At 47.7% G+C, this 15,214-nt stretch overlaps 1 long non-coding RNA gene across 1 annotated transcript; it reads right to left on the minus strand.

Moving 5' to 3' along the window:
- Positions 1-3,713: 3,713 nt before the first annotated feature.
- On the minus strand, positions 3,714-11,212 carry LOC144891312 (uncharacterized). Its single transcript, XR_013622834.1, has 2 exons — positions 10,878-11,212; positions 3,714-4,624 (listed from the first exon to the last, which is right to left on the minus strand). It is a non-coding gene; the product is annotated as an uncharacterized LOC144891312 (long non-coding RNA).
- Between the last annotated feature and the right edge of the window lie 4,002 nt (positions 11,213-15,214).

The raw sequence follows: 15,214 nt of genomic DNA on the forward strand, positions 1-15,214 counted from the left end.
TTTCAGGACCAAATTCGCTGTTACCTAAGTACTAGCGCTGCCCTGAAGCGAGGAAATAAGCCTCGCATGAACCACGTGTGTTGGTGATATGCCGAGCGGTTGCGTACACGTGATCCGCGCCATTATAGATGGTGGAACCTGATTCAAGCGGTTCTATTCGTACCACGCTTAGCCAATGGAGAAATCACAAAGGCGATCGAATGGGAAAGGAAGAACAGAATTTATTTACACTATACAATGGTAGAAGAAGCAGAGACACAGAGCAATCCTTAAACAGTCTTACTTAATCCCCAAGGACTACGGGCCCATCTCACTCACACTAACACGGGGATTGCAGATGGCAGGATGATTGATGTTCAGCGCGTCCAGGTATGGCTCTCGTGCAGCTCTCTCCGGTCCCCGGCACGTCCCGTGGAGATGGAGGCAGGAGGAGGCAGGAGCTCGTAGCGTGTCGCCTGAGCGGAGCAGGTTATCACGGGGCGAACGGTAGGGTGCGGACTTTGGCACGGCTGGCAGTTATTCACTCGTGGTTATGGCCGCGTTCACTCGCGTGGCCGAAATGCGCTATATGCGTTACCCGGGCGTCTGGCTGCACCCGCGTACTTGTACGGCCAATGCCTCTTCCTCTATCCCCTGGCGCGTACGTTATATTGCGAGGGTCAAAGTTCAACAACGGCGAGTGATGCAAGTTCTCCGGTCCTCTCCGCGTTCTCTCTCTGCGTTCCGCCTGCGAGTCTGCAATCCGCCTGCAATCAGCTCTGCGAGTCCTATCCAAGTCCTCCTTGTAAGTCTTTTTATCAAGCTCCCTCTCTGCAAGTCCTTTACAACGCGCTTATCCTCTGCAAGTCCTGCTTGTAAGTCCTTTTGAGGGCTTTTCGTATGGGCTTATATAGACCCGCCCGGCGAACCTTCTGGAACTCACCAGACTCTCTTCACCATGCCCTCTCACGCCATGCCGCTCGAGCTCTGATTGGCTGGTGGCTCTTACCGTCCCCCCACGCCGCTCACCCCGACCCCGCTGCCCTCCTTCACCTTTCGAGGCCCTGCCTCGTGTTAACTCGACTAGGGGACAGCCAAATGGGGCGCAGGATGGATTTCGCCCATAGAGGTAGAATGGAGGTTGGAGCAAAATGATTGGGGGCCTATTCTCATGTCTTTACACAACGCAGGTACTAAGAGGGGAAATGGCCTATTCTTACACATACTAAGACATAACTATACTACAAATGGGCCTATATGTTGCTCGTGTGACTAACTATGGGGGGAAAACCTTTAACCTTTAATGACTTCAAAGTGCAAATCTCAAAACCGCAGCAATATATATGTATATATATATATATATATATATATATATATATATATATATATATATATATATATATATAAAATATATATATATATATATATATATGTGTATATATATATATATATATATATATATATATATATATGTCGGTCGAAGACCTCAAGGGAAGGAAGAAGAAGACGATCAGAGCAACAATGTTTAATGGAATCGATTACAAACACACAGTGTGGAGCAAGGCTCGAGAATGCACCGCCTGACATGCAGCGGGCAATTTCTCAAGGCACTCGCTGCAAAATAAGTAAAAAGGCATTTCATTTATAGCAAAATATCAGACAAGAATCTGCGCTAAAGACATAGCAAAACCTGGGCCATAAAGACCCACCTTCCCTCGTCCCTTCCTGAAGAAGGCCAAACTTAGACAAAAAGATGTAAGCATAGGATAGGCTGAGCCTTTTTGGCTCTTTATCTAAACATATCAGACCCGAGCGCAGGCCGAAGAAAATATTCTCATACACTAGGCTAAATGGTAGATGAATGATTGGATACACATGCTGAATACAATAACAATCAAGGATATGTAATGTCTATATTTCTTTCCAAGGTTGGTTACATCCTTGATTTAGGAGACATACTAGAAACTACAAAGATATATAATTAATTATTCCCTTTGTGAAGAAGGCGTTTGGCAACATGTTTTCCCTGTACGTGGGCGGTGAGCATATTATCTACTGTCTGGCACATACATTCAAGGACTTGTTTATTGGGCTAAGGATCCACCCTGTACCTCGAGTCTCGAAACCACATTTTGTCCCCCCGCCTCTGCCTGCAGCTGAGTTCAAATCAGTTTTCAGAAGCACGATATATAATTTCAGATGTTATGATCAATTGAGTCATGGGGTTTAAACCCTAATGGCTAACAGTTCCTTCCTTTGTCTTTACAAGACAACTCCTTGGAAAGACACCGTATACCCCAGTGGTCAGCATCCCAATTAGTCACATGCCAGGCGCGACACAGCGTCACGCATGCTCAAAGAAAGATATCGGCCCTAACTGGCCGTCTAACATTCAACGCATAAATTGTTAGCCATAATTCGCGACGACGGCGCCTGGTTAAGAGATTGCTGCCGCCCGGCCAGATTCCGAATCCACCCTCGTCACGGCGTAGGTGCGACCCAGTTGCCAGCCAGTTTTGGGGCCCTCCTTATGCAGGCGTGGTCCTCGCGAATCAGGGCAAACAATTGACGTCCAATGCCATCAAGCCTTGTACATGTGATTGCTGGGTGGTGTAAGTGGTGGTGAGGGTGGTTCTCCCGGATATCCCGGATACATGTTTGCCATCCGCTCCTCACTGCTGGCATAATAGCAATAGCTTTTAAACGAACCTACACTTTCTAAATCACAGGTATAATCATCCCAACTAAAATAATCATTATCAGAATCCCAAGCATCAATAGGTTCATCGATTACCCCACATACTCCTTCCTTTTCTGCCAACAACATATCCAAAGCCACTTGATTCTGCATCACCATCGTCGCATATGCACTAATTCGTTTTCCAATTGTAGTTCTGCAATTCGGGTTTCGTTTCCAATTCGTTCCATTACTAATGCGAGACTATCTATTCGCCAATCATTCATAATACATAAGAGGCGTTAGCCAGTACACGCAAGGGGTTTACCACACAAGTATCACAGTCATCACAAACATCAATACAGGCATCAGCCAGTTCCCACAAGGGATTTTCAACACAAGTATCACAGTCATCACAAAAATCAATACAAAATTCTGAAGCGCCGGTCACATCTGCCTTGTTGAAGGACCCATTCAGGTCGACGGCCTCTATGGTCAAGATCATGGTCTTCCGACGGCGGTTTCTTCATTGTCCATCCTGAAAAATACTTTCTTACACACACCATGATCAAATTCCTAGCCCCCCGTCCCACCAATTGGCATTTAGTTACCTTATCTCTCAGATGGTTGGCTTATTCATAGCCGCATTTCCTGTGTCGTGTCTGGAAATTCGAATGCCATATTTACTTTCACCAATTTCCGAAAATACCTTCCTTTTAATCATCTTCCCTACATCTAATAATACATGATTTACCAACCATTCCCCCCCAGTGCAAGCCAACCCCTTGTATCACCTTCTTATCACGAAACAACAGTCCATAACTAACCACTTTCCTTTATTTCCTGCCTTTTCCATTAACTTTTTATAACCCTTTTCCTCCACTTTCTCATCAATTCCTGCAGTCACCTGTCATTGACAAATAATCCATCTGATTCGACTTTCCAATCCAATCATCTTTGCACTTTCCACGACCTTCTTCACACTTCCTTTTAAACCTTTTCTTCAGACACAACCCACATGAGTTATGAATACAATTTCCCCTTTCAGGCACGTGTCTAGCCACTCACAAAGTGTCCATAAGACAACGTCATCATATTTCACACCTCAGCTCTCGAGACCACCCAGGGGTCCCTTGAGAGATGCATCCTAATGTTAATCAGCTCTCGAGAGCTCAATTTTGAACAGGGGTAAAACCAGCAATACTCAATTCTGCCGAGCAAAAGGCCAGAGCAGTATCACTCCCTCTTCCCTCTGCCCACCATAACTGGCAGACAGACAATGGCGAGCCATAAGCCCCAAAATGACATTGCACGAACCCTTTCAATATCTGTCTAAACCTACTGCCATTTAACGACGCTTCCCAGATGACGGCTCCCATACACTATTCTGGCACAAAATTGTTGCATCCCACAGATGCCACGATTATTTGAACAAACTCATTTTCCTAATCCACCCTTTCAATTTTCATTTCAATTTAAAGTCAATCCAATGTCCTCTAATACCTCTCTTAGCATCCCATGCACCTGTTGCAGACACCTGTTTTAGCCTCTGGCCCCAGATAACTCTCTGCCGGTAGACCTTAATGGTTTGGTCGCCATATGCATATGTCTCCGTGTTCGCCCATGCCCTCATGTCCCCAGTGCTGGCAAAGCGGTATATTAAACTAAGTGTGATTGCCACCCCTAACAGGCGGTGGTGCAGCATCCTCGATCTGTGGTGGTGCGTTTGAGGTGTCTGTGTTTGTGGGTATGGCCAACTTACAATGTGTGGCATGTACCCAGGACGACTTGCCCTCACAAAACACCGCTGTTGGTGTGATCAGAAGAACTTGGTATGGCCCCGTCCACCTTGGTTCGAGCGCAGTCTTACGGGTGAAATGCTTCACCAGCACGTAATCTCCTGCCTCGAAGGTGTGGATAGGCTTGCTTGCTGGCTCCGGCAGGGCCTCCCGAACACGTTCATGTATGCTGCGCGCCACATGGGATAGACCTATGCAAAACTTTAGAAGCATGTCATCCATGATAGGTAATTCAAGGGCTGCCATATCCACTGGCGCCGATACCGGCAAACTCATGGGCCGACCCATTAATATCTCGTGCGGAGAGAGACCAGTGGTGCGCCCTGGAGTGGAGCGCACGCTCATTAACGCTAGCGGAAGGGCCTCCGGCCACTTGAGGCCTGTCTCGTCGCAAATCTTTGCCAACTTACCTTTCAGTGTGCCATTCGTTCGTTCTACAAGTCCCGCCGATTGCGGGTAGTAAACACAGTGGAATGACTGTATCACTCCCAAGGCCTTTAACACGGCTTTAATGACGTCACCTGTGAAGTGCCCGCCCTGATCGGATGACACTTTCTGCGGGACACCGAATCGACATATAAAGTGCCGCAAAAGGCACTTGGCCACCGTTATAGCGTCAGCCCTGACGCATGGGTAGGCCTCCACCCACTTGGTGAACATGTCCACCACTACCAATACATGCTTAAAGGACATACAAGGCGGTAAATTGAAAAAAATCGAACTGGATATGACAGAACGGCCCGACGGGAGCCGGGTGACCCACGTTGTGGCGGCGTCTGGGGGGTGCCCCCCTATTATGCCGTTGACATATAGCGCACGAGCGACAGACCATGGTAACCGCAGCTGAAAGGCCTGGTGCTGCCCAGGTGGAAGTGACCTGCCTCATCACCCCCCTATGGCACACATGGCCATTTTGATGCGCCATGCATGCCAACCATGGCAATAAAGCTCGCGGTGCCACGGGTTTGTCATTAATCGTCCACATTTGTCCTTCCGCGGGGCGCTGAGCTCCCAATTTAATCCAATCTTGATGTTCTATGTTTGAGGCCGCGGCTTGTAATTGTATTACATCGAACTCTGTAGGTGCGGATGTTGGAACGTCTGTCTGGGCGGTCGCTTTAGCGCCCTGTTTGCGCGTAACTACTGGCATATTATACCCAACCTGTTGGTTTGCCGCTTGTGCTGCTGCTTCGTCGGCTCGGGCGTTTCCACGGGCCACAGCGTCGTCTGTACGCTGGTGACCTCGGCATTTAACTACAGCTATTTCACGTGGAAGCATAATACTATGAAGCAGATTTCGCACTAAGTCCCCATTTTTAATGAGTGCTCCCGCTGAAGTGAGGAACCCTCTCATTTTCCATATGGCCCCTTTGTCGTGGACCACTCCGTGTGCGTATGCCGAGTCTGTATAAATTGTCACTGCTTTTTCCTCGCTTACTTCGCACGCTCTCGTGAGTGCGTACAGTTCAGCTTGTTGTGCTGACCAGGTGGGCGGGAGGCGGCCGCTTTCGACCGTCTCCGTATCCGAGCATACTGCGTACCCAGATAACAGGGATCCGTCCCAAGCCCGTTTGGCTGAACCATCGACGTAATAGGTGTGATCGGCTTCCTGTAGCGGTGTGTCCTGTAAGTCAGGCCTTACTGTTGATATTAACTGCACCACGTCCGTACAAACGTGCGGGATTCCCTCCTCCTTTGTTGGCAAAAGTGTCGCTGGGTTAAGAACGGTACACCGCATCACCGTCACGTTGGGTGCCATAATTAATGCCGTTTCGTATTGCATCAGTCGAGTGGCTGTGAAATGCTGTGTGTTTCGCTGTTGTAGTAGTGTATGGACGCAATGCGGTACCTGTAAAAGGACAGCATGTCCCATTACTATGTCGGCCGTCCGCTCAACTGCGTATCGGGCAGCCGCCACGGCTTGTAAACACAGCGGAAAGCCTTGTTCTACCGCATCAAGCTTTTTGCTGAAATAGGCTACCGGACGTTCCCTATCTCCATGAGTCTGAGTTAACACGGATTGTGCGAATCCCCCTACTGCATGGGTGAAAAGTGTGAAGGCCTTTTTATAATCGGGAAGGCCCAAGGTTGGGGCCGTTACCAGGGCTCGTATGAGTCCTTCGTAGCAGCGTATTCGATTGTCCGTCCAGTTCACCATCCGTGGCTGGTCGTTTTTCGTCGCCTCATATAGAGGTTTTGCTAGTAACGCATAGTCAATTATCCATGTACGACAATACCCTGCCATTCCCAAAAATCGCAACACCTCCCTTTGTGTACGAGGCAACGGGGTTTCCATGATGGCCGTGACCCGGCTCGCGTTGAGCTCGCGTCTCCCATGCGAAATCGCGTGTCCCAAGTATGTAACTATTTCCCGCACAAATTGCAATTTTTCCCGGCCTACTTTGTGGCCTTTCTCGGCTAGCGCATTTAACAGCGCTAGTGAATCCGTCTCGCAGGCTGCCTGGGATGGAGAGCAGATTAATAAGTCGTCGATGTACTGCAACAGCACCGAGCCGCCTTCCAATTGGACATCTGCGAGATCGCGGTGCAGCGCTCGTGAAAACAAGGTAGGGCTATCTGCGAAACCCTGCGGAAGCACTGTCCAGGTGAATTGTCTCCCCCGGAAGGTGAAAGCGAAGAGATACTGGGACTCTGGAGCTATTGGCACTGAAAAGAAGGCGGAACACAAGTCTATGACTGTAAAATGTGTAGCATCTGGCGGAATGGAAGTCATCAAAACTTCTGCATTTGGTACAACCGGATGAATACCCTGAATTATTTTATTAATCTCTCGCAAATCCTGCACAAATCGCCACTTTCCTGTCATTGGTTTTGGCACTGGGAAAATGGGGGAGTTACATGGGCTGTTGGTTTCGATTATATTATTCCTTGCTGCACGAGCGATTCTATCACCGGAAAAATGCCTGCGTCAGCCTCGTGCCGAAGTGGGTACTGCCGAATGTGTGGTAAAGGTAACCCTTCTTTAATTGGAATCACCAATGGGGGTGCATCCCTAATGCGCCCTACTTCATTCTCGTGTTGCGCCCATAGTGACGGGGTGACGGTGTCGAGCAATCCATTGGAGTCCCCTGGAGTCGTGGGGACCGCCCTGACCATATGTGCCGCTTTGGGTGGCAGTTCCACCATCTCAAATCGAACTCGTCTGTCCTGAGGTGCCAAATTAATTATGAACCCTTCATTGTTGTCCAACACATGGACCGTTCGGTGTTCAACATTGTATCGACGCCTTACTGGCGTTTTCCGCAGTCGGTCCATCATCCATCCAATGCTCTCGGATGGCCATCCTCTGGCGGTGCTAAGGGTAACATGCGCTACCATCCCCTCGGGGTACTTAGCCTTTGATCTCTGGCGTGGCGACAAGGTTACCGTAATCCCAATGCCCTCTCGGCCAATCCATATGTGTGATAATTGAAGATCAGAGGTTTCCCCTAAAGCTGCCGCAACCATGTCTAAATAATAATCATCGCTCCCAGTCGCGTCATAACATGCGGTGCAATGCGGCGGATTATATTTCAATTTTGTGGCTATGTGGTGTTCTTCTAGCCAATCACGAACCTCTTGCGTTTGCGCGCCAATCGTGTCAATCACATGGGTCCATGTTGCTAGAGCCCCTTCCTCCAACCGCCACCAATACACGGTGGGGCTGGCGCGCTGCAATGCCATCATTAACAAATCGCGGTTCGATTCTCTGACGTCGACGTATACACCTTCTTTGGTGCACGCAATGTTACAACCTAATCGACACAGCAAATCCCGTCCTAGTAAATTAGTTGGGGCAGTAGTGGTCATGAGAAATGCATGCTTAGCTTCTAGCGGTCCGAACATTACTCGGGCCTCTTTTGATACGGGGAGAGTTTCTAATTTTCCTGAAACGCCCTGGATTTGGACGCTTTTGTGTGTCGGTTTCAAAGTAGGTAGTTGTCCCTTATTGATACAACTGCGAGTCGCACCGGTATCCACTAAGAATTTTAGTGGTTGTCCATTTACATCTAACGTCAAGGTCGGTTCCTCATCTGGGGTCATTGTTATCAATGGACATTCCTTTGGCGGCCCGCATTCGTCCCGTCAATAGGCGTTTCCATATGACGGCCCTTGCTGTCCCTGGGGTCTTCGTGGTCCCCTTGGATAATTTGGACAATCCCGTCTCCAGTGGCCCATCTGTCCACATTCAAAACATTCCCCTCTCCCTGGGGGTCCCTGTCCTGGACCCCCCTGTTGGTTTGGCCTTCGCCCCCCCTTTGTAGGGAGGTGGGCGCCCTTGCCCTCCCCTCGGCATTTGTTGGACTGGGGCACAAGGCCCGTATGGCATGCCCGAATTGGGGGTAACCCATGGGGTGGGGCCCATATTGGAGGGTCCCCATTGCGGTGCCCATCCTGGCATGGGTGTTTGTGGTGACCAATAGGCCGGTGGGGGACCTAGCACAGAACATGGTGGAGCAGCCCACTGGGGTTGTTGGGGTTGTCTCCACGTCTGATTCCCTGGCCCACTAGGCCCTTGTGGTTCCCGGGGTACTTGCATCACAGCTGCCTGCAGTGCCGGACCGAGTGTCTCGTCATCACTTGACTCACTCTCACTGTCACTTCCCATTATTTTTGCCCCCTTTTGTTTCTTCTTCTTGCTCCCCATTGTTTTTGTTGCTTGTTACTGGGCCAATTTTTCCCTTACCAACATCTGCAACATTTCTTCTTTAATTTCCTTCTTTTCCTCCGAGGAGGAGCCCGGACATTGTTCGAGTTTTGTACATAATTCATTGGTCCCCATTCCTTTCCAACCGAAAAGGACGGCATGCACTTGTTTTTTTAATGCGGGCCGAAGCCCTTCTACTAGGTAATTGTTCACCAGGGGAGCGGGTCGGTCCTCGACTTGGATTAATCCTAACCCGCCCCATCGAGCTATCGCTTTTTCTATTCTCTCTCGATAGTCGCCGATAGTCTCTCCTGCTTTTTGTTTTATGTTCCCAATTTTTCCCCAATCTGGCCCTCCAGGTGGCGCGAGCGCATTGCCAATGTTGGTCAGGAGATGATTTTTCAAAATGTCCCAATCGTTTCCGGTCATGGGTGGCACCCGAGCCATGGGGTCATCTATTGGCCATAATGAAAGGGTTTTAGCCTTTACCCATACCTTTGGTGGCAATATAGATGCTCCCAAATGACAAATATCTCTCCAATCCGGGGCATCCTCTGTAATCCAGTGACGGAGCAATATTACTATATCCAAAGGTTGGTCGATCAACATTTCCTGAACCCTCTTTTGCATGGCCGTTAAATCAGATTCTTTCCAAGGCACACGTTCCCTTACTACCACGCCGTTTGCGTCTATTCCCACGCATCGCATGGGGAACACTCCCTTTGTTTCTATCGCACGTTGCACTGGTGCCCGATACTCCACTAGTGAAGGGTAAACTTTCTGACCTGGACCAATCGGGGGTGGAAACCCCGGGGTGTCTGTGCCGCTATCTCCATCGTCCTCGACTTGAGGGGCTGATGGTTGTGGGGTCTTTTGAACTTTAGGGGGTCTCCCATTTGTTTCCCCTATAGCGCCCTGATGTCGGGTACGTGCCTTAGATCCTGGGACTGGACCATGGGGGGGGGGGGGGGGGGGGTAGGAAACAGGGATTTCATCTTCCTCATCCTGTTCCTTCTCATCGGAATTAATCCGGGCTACCATTAGCCTCTGACTTGTCTGCGCTGCGAGCGCCTTCATCTGTTTACCCTGCTTTTTTGGACCCTGTTTGCGCTCATCCTGGTATTTGCCCAACTCTCCTCGCAAACTCGCTTGTCTGGAGGCTGCCTGTCTCTTCAAGGCCTCCACCTTCCACCAACTATAGACCTTCCATGAATCAGGTGGGAGTCTCTTCTTCTTCTTCTCTAGGGCATCTAAAGCCCCATATAGCACATCTAACCTGTCTATTGCAAATGACCCTTCCTCTGGCCAAGGCGTATTCAAACCCTCGGTCAATATAGTCCATGCCTTGCTCGGTTGCAAAGCAGCATACCCATAATCTCTTTTCATGTAAAACGCTGGAGTGTTCTTCAACGGCTCTCCCTCCTTTCCTACCTTATTACCCATTCTTCCTACCTTCTTGGGTTAATCCCTCCTGGTAGTCCTAAGATCGGGTCGCCCCCCGATCTCTAGCCTTAAACGCAGTTCTCACGCCGGAGTAACTTAACACCTATTATCTATCTCCCACATATGGGTCTACCTGCTTCCCACGCAGGAAGCTTACCTGAGGGATATCCCTCCTTATCTCGGGCGCCCTGTATAATCGATTCGTTACCCACTGCTGCTCTGGTTTAAACTAAATATGGTTCGGAATGCAAGCCAGGTAGTACAGCCGACAGAGGTCCACACGTCCAAAGTAAGGCAGGAGGCTTCAATTTCGATGTGCAAAAATGCTTACCCAAATTTGATGCCGGCAGGCCTCCTTCCCGACCTGGAACGTGAGGGTCCACCTCATCTGCACACTTGGATGATCCCACTCCTGACACCAAAATTGTCGGTCGAAGACCTCAAGGGAAGGAAGAAGAAGACGATCAGAGCAACAATGTTTAATGGAATCGATTACAAACACACAGTGTGGAGCAAGGCTCGAGAATGCACCGCCTGACATGCAGCGGGCAATTTCTCAAGGCACTCGCTGCAAAATAAGTAAAAAGGCATTTCATTTATAGCAAAATATCAGACAAGAATCTGCGCTAAAGACATAGCAAAACCTGGGCCATAAAGACCCACCTTCCCTCGTCCTTCCTGAAGAAGGCCAAACTTAGACAAAAAGATGTAAGCATAGGATAGGCTGAGCCTTTTGGCTCTTTATCTAAACATATCAGACCCGAGCGCAGGCCGAAGAAAATATTCTCATACACTAGGCTAAATGGTAGATGAATGATTGGATACACATGCTGAATACAATAACAATCAAGGATATGTAATGTCTATATTTCTTTCCAAGGTTGGTTACATCCTTGATTTAGGAGACATACTAGAAACTACAAAGATATATAATTAATTATTCCTTTGTGAAGAAGGCGTTTGGCAACATGTTTTCCCTGTACGTGGGCGGTGAGCATATTATCTACTGTCTGGCACATACATTCAAGGACTTGTTTATTGGGCTAAGGATCCACCCTGTACCTCGAGTCTCGCACATTTTGTCCCCCCGCCTCTGCCTGCAGCTGAGTTCAAATCAGTTTTCAGAAGCACGATATATAATTTCAGATGTTATGATCAATTGAGTCATGGGGTTTAAACCCTAATGGCTAACATATATATATATATATATATATATATATATATATATATATATATATATATATATATATATATATATATATATATATATATATATATATATATATATATACAGTGGAACCTCGACTTACGAGTGCCCCAACTTACGAGTTTTTCGAGATACGAGCCGTCACTCTGGCAGTTTATTGCTTTGAGATGCGAGCCGAGATCCGAGTTACGAGCTTTCGCCACCCGGTCACGTGGTTATCTTACCGTTCAAGTACAGTATCTCTGTCGTATAGCGCTAATGATATATAACGCCGCCGATAATGATATGATAATTTATGATAATCTATGCAGCACGACGTGGTCCTCACGTCACACAAGGCGCCTTTGCCGGCGCAAAACGGCTCTCTCAGGGTCAAACTCGGTATCGTTTTGAGCGCACGGTTCAGACCTTCAAGAAAAAGTTTATTTTATAAAAATCGAGCCACGCGTTCAAAAGATATGACCGGTTTTGTTCGCCGGCACGTCGGCGCTCGAATCGAATCGAGTTAAAACGAACACTGCCGTTGTCGGGTCCGTCTGAGACAACCACCGGGCCTAGAACGCTGGGACCGGTCTCGTTGGATAGGCCTGGATCAGATCTCGAAACGCTGGAAGCTGCACCTCTCTGTGATAATCTTGTGGACCATGACAAGAGATCGTGCGACACGTGGTTATCATGCCGTGCAAGTACAGTATCTCTGCCGTCAACTTGTTCAGAGTGCCGGCGATAGCTCGCCTTCTCTTTGTGGAAAACACGGTGAGATCCTTAACATCCAACAACTAATGGGACGCAAACGGGGCGCCCAGTTTAGCGGTACACCCATTGATGAATCACCCTGCCTGTGATTCACCCATGACAGGTTATAGCTGGGTCGGGATTCAAACCCAGGCTGGACAGTTTAGACTTTAGAGTCAAGTGTGCGTACCTCCAGTCCAGGCCATCCTGCCAACTTGTATGCTGCATACAGGTGAAATATAAAGCGCGAGATATTTTTAGATATACTGTATATTAAAAAAAAAATTGGTGTGGTTTTTGGCGGGCTGGAACGGATTAATAGCATTTCAATGCATTTCAATGGGGAAATTTGATTTGAGATACGAGCAATTTGAGTTACGAGCTCGGTCACAGAACGAATTAAAGTCGTAAATCAAGGTTCCACTGTATATATATATATATATATATATATATATATATATATATATATATATATATATATATATATTATATACACACACACACACATGCAGGATGTTAAAAAAATTGATTATTTGAGCAGCCTGATATTCTTTCGTTTCTCATGCTTTACCCTTCTCTCTTGGAGGTTATGGTGGTGGTGGTGGTATGACATTTCTAACAAGTACAGGCAACCCTCGTTAATCAGACCCCGTTTAATCCGGAAATCTCGCTTTCCGATCAAATCCTACATGCAGGTGTGCTGACCATACCGTCAGTATTACAATGTTCACACCCGTAATGGACCTTCCAATGGGAGGGAGCAATGAGCAGTTTGTGGAGCACTTCCAAGCACATGGAAGCATGAAAAATCTAAATAAAGGCAACAGTGGCTGCCCACCAAGTGTTACCAAATTTGAAGGGAACATTGATCTTGTGAGAGATTCTGCTATCGAAAGTCCTAAGAAATCCCACCATCGGCCTTCCTTAGAACTCGCGATCTCAGACTTTCCGTTTTGTATCCCACCCACTGTTCTGGATCCGGACCTGAAGCAAAATCTAATCGACTTGTTCTTGTCACCTAACCAACTCATCCCCCAAGTTCAGTCATAAGTCATCCACAACTTTTTCAAATATCATGTTATTTATCGCTTTTTGCTCGATCTCTCAATGGTGAAGAATCACTTCAAATTAAATAATTCTCGTATCCGAATCCATATTCAGATCTTCACCAAAATCGAATCAATTAGTTATTGTCACACACACACCCTCTCCACCAAGTTTCGTCCAAATCCTTCCACAACTTTTTGAGATATCCTGCTATATATAGTTTTTGGCCCTATCTCGCAATGGTGAAGAATCACTTCAAAAATTAAATAATTCTCATATCCAAATCCATATTCAGATCTTCACCAAAATCGAATCGATTCTTCCTTGTCACACACACAACCTGTCCGACAAGTTTCGTCCAAATCCTTCCACAACCTTTTGAGATATCTTGTTCACAGACAGACAGACAGACAGAGACAGATAGACAGAGACAGACAGACAAACAGACAGACAAACAGACAGACAGACAGGGGTGAAAACATAACCTCCATCCACCTTCGGTGGCGGAGGTAACGAGATCGCAGCCACAGGTTTGTATGTGAGATACACGTAACGTTGTGATAACCTTGAACTTCTACTTGAAAATTTACAAGCGGGGTGCCTGGAATTTTGGGATGACCCTCACGTATTAATCTTTGTTAAAGCGATGGATTTACAGACCGATACGGGTCGAAAGAACGCTAATAGAGGACACTGCCTTCGCTCAGGTCCGCGCGATAAACTGCAATGGATCCAAAGGAAAAGTTCAATAAGATTTTTGTTCCGACATCCGTCTTACGAACCAAGCGGAATGAAACCAGGATTCTGTACTGGGGTATGGAGGTCACGCACTGTTTGCGATCGTCTTGGTGTTTGAGTCAACGAGTCCCGAGTTATGGAATTTTTACACGACCAGTACGCTACTTCACCTAAACTTACATCACTCTTGCCACCTGCTTATGAATTTTCATTTACTTATTTCTCGATGAAAAAGGCTTGGACTTTTTTTTTGCTTGCGAAGATCAAAGTTCATGGAAGAGCGAGGTGGCAGAGGGTTTGTCCTGACAATGGGGCTATGGGAGTAGCAGGCAGACAGAATAAGCAAGAGAATGAAGGATAAAGGATGACAAGAGATGGTGGACACCGCTTGCTTGAAGCCCTGGAGGGGAAATTGGTGGGTGACCTTTAGGTCTTTAAATTAACAATCACTTATATGATTTTTTTTTTAGCTTATGCGATGGCGCGTCGCCGTCCATCTGTCCGTCTGTCCGTCCGTCCGTAAACACTTGAAACTTCTTCAGTCCGTCAGTCAGACCGTCAGTCCATCCATCAGTCCGTCAGTCCGTCCGTCCGTCTGTCCGTCCATCCGTAAACACTTGAAACTTCTTCAGTCCGTCAGTCTGTCAGTCAGTCCATCCGTCAGTCAGTCCATCCGTCAGTCAGTCCATCCGTCAGTCAGTCCATCCGTCAGTCAGTGCATCAGTCAGTCCGTCCATCAGTCCGTCCGTCAATTCGTCCGCCAGTCAGTCCATCCGTCAGTCCATCTGTCAGTCCATCCGTCAATCCGTCCGTCAGTCAATCCGTCCGTCATTCAGTCCGTCTGTCATTCAGTCCGTCTGTCATTCAGTCCGTCTGTCCGTCCATCCATAAACACTTGAAACTTCTTCAGTCCGTCAGTCAGTCCGTCATTCAGTCCGTCC

Source organism: Myxine glutinosa, chromosome 3 (genome assembly GCF_964187855.1).
Source record: "Myxine glutinosa chromosome 3, kmMyxGlut1.1, whole genome shotgun sequence".
Taxonomy (NCBI): Eukaryota; Metazoa; Chordata; class Myxini; order Myxiniformes; family Myxinidae; genus Myxine; species Myxine glutinosa.